Here is a 4,886-nt window from a genome sequence, read left to right on the forward strand (position 1 = left end):
CCATGATATATTTATAAATAAACAAAGTTGTATTTGTCAATAAAGGAAATTCTCATATCACACCAATAAAAATATAAAAATCAATTTATTATACTTGATTGTCATGTGTTGAATTCATCAAAATATTATAGCCATACACTATGCAACATTTTATAGTCTTTTAAAATGTTTTATGAAAAAAATTTATAGACATATATGTGTATATTTCTTAGTAAATTTTTTTGTTCATATTTCTTGTTAAGAGTCCATTGCCTTTTTACCCTTGTTGAATATTTACGGTATTATCACTCAAAATCTACTAGTTATTTTCATGTCTCTATGTCATGGTAGACAAAAACCATTTTTTGGACACTCTTTGAAAAAGCCAGAAACGTTTGTATATGTTTTACATTTCTCTTATTCTACTGACAATGAAGGTAGCTGGTAGATATTTCCTAAATACACAATACTCTCTTATAAAGGACAAAAGGCTGTTAATGATACTTTTCTAATTTTTATTATATTACTCTTCTTACTGATGTACTCCTCTTGGATACTGTGGTCTCTACAAGAATTTGGGTAATATTCTCAAGGTAATTTTTCTGTACATTTTTTATTGAACTAATATATTTTTTTGATTTATGGTGACTTTGAACTTACTAATCTGCTACACTCCTGATGTACTTATTTTACCTTAATTACATGTTATGTATGCCAAATATATATTCACCTAGTCTAATAGGTATTGTTTTTTAATTGTTTTTAAAATTTCAGCCATGACTCCTAATCATACCCAAGAATATTCACCAGAAAAGTGCCTAAAACATATATTTCATGAAGTGATAAGTGCAAAATATAGAATTTGTGATCTTGACTATTTACCACAAAAGAAAATATGGAAAACAACAATTGAGAGTGAACACCAGAAATCATATAAAAAATCAGGCCTTGATCACCACCAGATAATTTATACTGGAGAGAAGCCTTACAAATATAAAAAAAGTTGCAAAGCTATTAGTAAAAAAAAAGGCCTTATTTACCAAAGAGGAACCCACAATGAAGAGAAGCCCTACAAATGTAAAGAATGTGCCAAAGCTTTTGGTAAAAAATCACACCTTATTTACCACAGCAGAACACACACTGGAGAGAAGCCCTACAAATGTAAAGATTGTGGCAAACCTTTTGGTCAAAAATCAAACCTTATTCGCCACAGGAGAACTCACACTGGAGAGAAGCCCTACAAATGTAAAGAATGTGCCAAAGCTTTTGGTCAAAAATCACACCTTATTTGCCACAGCAGAAATCACACTGGAGAGAAGCCCTACAAATGTAAAGAATGTGCCAAAGCTTTTGGTCAAAAATCAATCCTCATTCGCCACAGCAAAACTCACACTGGAGACAAGCCCTTCAAATGTAAAGAATGTGGCAAAGTTTTTGGTCAAAAATCAAACCTTATTTACCACAGCAGATCTCACACTGGAGAGAAGCCCTACAAATGTAAAGATTGTGGCAAAGCTTTTGGTCACAAATCAGACCTTATTTGCCACAGGAGAACTCACACTGGAGAGAAGCCGTATAAATGTAAAGATTGTGGCAAAGCTTTTGGTCGAAAACCAGACCTTATTTGCCACAGAAGAACTCACACTGGAGAAAAGCCGTACAAATGTAAAGATTGTGCCAAAGCTTTTGTTAACAAATCACACCTTATTTGCCACAGTAGAACTCACACTGGAGAGAAGCCCTACAAATGTAAAGATTGTGACAAAGCTTTTGGTAAAAAATCACACCTTATTTGCCACAGGAGAACTCACACTGGAGAGAAGCCCTACAAATGTAAAGATTGTGGCAAAGCTTTTGGTCAAAAATCAAACCTTATTCGCCACAGAAGAACTCACACTGGAGAGAAGCCCTACAGATATAAAGATTGTGGCAAAGCTTTTGATCAAAAATCAGACCTTATTTGCCACAGGAGAACTCACACTGGAGAGAAGCCCTAGAAATGTAAAGATTGTGGCAAAGCTTTTGGTCAAAAATCAGACCTTATTCACCACAGAAGAATTCACAATGGAGAGAAGCCCGACAAATGTAAAGATTGTGGCAAAGATTTTGGTCGAACATCACACATCATTTGCCACAGCAAAACTCACACTGGAGAGAATCCCTACAAATGTAAAGACTGTGGCAAAGCTTTTGGTCAGAAATCATACCTTATTTGCCACAGTAGAACTCACACTTTAGAAAAGCCATACAAATGTAAAGATTGTGGCAAAGCTTTTGGTCAAAAAATCGGACCTTATTTGCCACAGAAGAACTCACACTATAGAGAAGCCCTACAAATGTAAAGATTGTGGCAAAGCTTTGGGTAAAAAATCACATTATTTACCACAGCAGAACTCACACTGGAGAGAAGCCCTACAAATGTACAGAATGTGGCAAAGCTTTTGGTGACAAATTAGACCTTATTTCCCACAGTAGAAATCACAGTGGAGAGAAGCCCTACAAATGTAAAGAATGTGGCAAAGCATTCAGTCAAAAATCACAACTTATTTGCCACAACAGAACACACACTAGAGAGAAGCCACACAAATGTAAAGTATGTGACAAAGTTTTTACTCAAATATTACACCTTATATGCCACAGCAGACTTTACACTGGAGAGAAGCCTTAAAAATATAAGGAACATGGCAAAGCTTTTAGCAAAAAAAAAAAAAAAAAAAAAAAAACAGGCCTTATTTGCCACAACAGAATGCACAATGGAGAATAGCCCTACCAATGTGAATGATGTGGAGACTCTTTTAATAAAAAATAAAACATTATTCACCACAGCAGAAGACATCCTGGTGAATGTGAAATGTGAATAAAGTGATAATACTTTTAAAGAAAGACTAAACCTTGGGGCTGGGTTTGTTGTTCAGTGGTAGAGTTCTAGTCTTGCATGTGTGAGATCCTGGGTTTGATCCTCAGCACCACATAAAAATAAATAAGTGAAATAAAGATATTGTGTCCAACCACAACTAAAAAATAAACACTAAAAAAAGACTAAATCTTATTAATGACAGAATTTATATAGAAAACAACCCCTACAAATTGAAACAATGCAGCAAAGCTTTTAATAAGAAATCAATTATTTTCACCACTAGGCTACTTATTATGTAAAGAAGACATATAAGTGTAGAGAATGTGAAACATTTTAAATTATATATCATATATTACGAGACATCAGAGAAAACACACTGGAGATAAGCTCTACAAATTAGACCATTGTACCATTACTCTAAGAAAGGAACAACATTTAATCCTCACCACAATAACCATAGCATATAGAAAGTTTTGAAATGTTAAAATTGACAATGTGACAATGCCTCCAAAATTTATTCACCAATACTCAGTACCTGTGGGTATATACTGTTTAGAGAAAATACAAATGGAAAAAAATTTGTTAGCCACATGTTTCTTAAACTCTGCTTATTTTGGGAGAATTCATTGTGCCCTGAAACCCTAAAAAGTTAAATAATATTTCCAAAATGTATTTAAATTTTAAATTCATTGAACATCTGAAAACTCATACTATTAGTGAACATTGAACAGATTTTATCCAAAAGGTATGCCTTATATAGCAATGAAATATTTATAATAAATGTGAGAGTATAGTAAAGTTATTGTCTATATATTACACCTTGCTGTATATGAGGATCAGTAAAATACAAAACTCATTTAAATGTAGAAAACAAGTAGTTGTCTTTAACTTTTGCTTAAATTTATTAAGCATTATCAAGTTATTTTGTAGAAATATCAGTCATAAATATCATACATGAATAGTGAAGAAACCTCATCTTTGAAAGAATATAATTGTTTTTCTAAATCAAAAATTACTATTTTCACTTTTGAATACTGAGAAAGAAATTATATGAAATCTATTTTTGATGCTTATCACTGAAGTGTAATATTTTAAACTTTATTTTTTTTTTTGTATTTCAGTTTGTTTAGGTATTTTTATGCACTGAGCCACATTCCTAAGTCCCCTCTCCACTTTTTCAAATTTTGAGACTGTCTTGCTATGTTGCTTGAAACCACACTAAGTTTCTGAGGCTGAATTTAAACTTCTGAAACTACTCAGCTTCCCAATTTGCTTGGATGGCAAGCACGGACCATCATGCCAGGTTTACAGTGCATTATTTTGTACCTCTGTTTACCTTATGTATAAAATATGTCTTTATAACTGAATATTTGTTTATATGTTAACACTCATGTATTGCATCCTGTTGTTAAATGAAAGACATCATAGTGTTCCACTTGACTAAATGTTCTATGTAACAGTAAAACATACTATTGCGTAAATAATACTCTAGCATCTGTTAATACTTTTACACATTTTAATCAAATTTAATGTGGAATACAATTTGCATAAGTCAGATCATTATTTTTTTCTGTTCGTATTTATGGTGAAATTAAGAGTTATAAGAAGAATATAGATATAGGAAAATAAGCCCCAGAATTTCATATCTTGATTTATAAATTTCAAAATTTTAACTTTTTAACATTTTAACATTTACTAGTGATTTTAATAGACTGAATTTCCACAAACCTAAAGGTAGCTCTTACAGGAGAGAAGAGCTTTATCTTTCTTGTGTGCATAATGGCCTTCTAGACTTCATCCTCATTGGAGACATTTCATTTTTCTGTGAATGAGGTCAATGATCAGTGTTTTCATGTACATTAGTAAATTCTGACATCCTTGTAATTCTATGGGTAGTGTTATTTCAGGGCAGGAATTAGAGAAATGGATGTGGAGTCAAGGTTGAGTGAGGCCTTATACTTATGACAAAATAATCAATGAGCTATGTTTTATAGTCTCATTTTCTGAGGACCAAGTAGTAAGAGGTAAACTGAGAAGGTTGTATGTAAAG

At 32.6% G+C, this 4,886-nt stretch overlaps 1 pseudogene; it reads left to right on the forward strand.

The window, feature by feature from the left end:
• Nucleotides 1-1,121: 1,121 nt before the first annotated feature.
• LOC139707809 (zinc finger protein 761-like) lies at nucleotides 1,122-2,702 on the forward strand (annotated as a pseudogene).
• Nucleotides 2,703-4,886: the final 2,184 nt, after the last annotated feature.

Source organism: Marmota flaviventris, chromosome 12 (genome assembly GCF_047511675.1).
Source record: "Marmota flaviventris isolate mMarFla1 chromosome 12, mMarFla1.hap1, whole genome shotgun sequence".
NCBI lineage: Eukaryota > Metazoa > Chordata > Mammalia > Rodentia > Sciuridae > Marmota > Marmota flaviventris.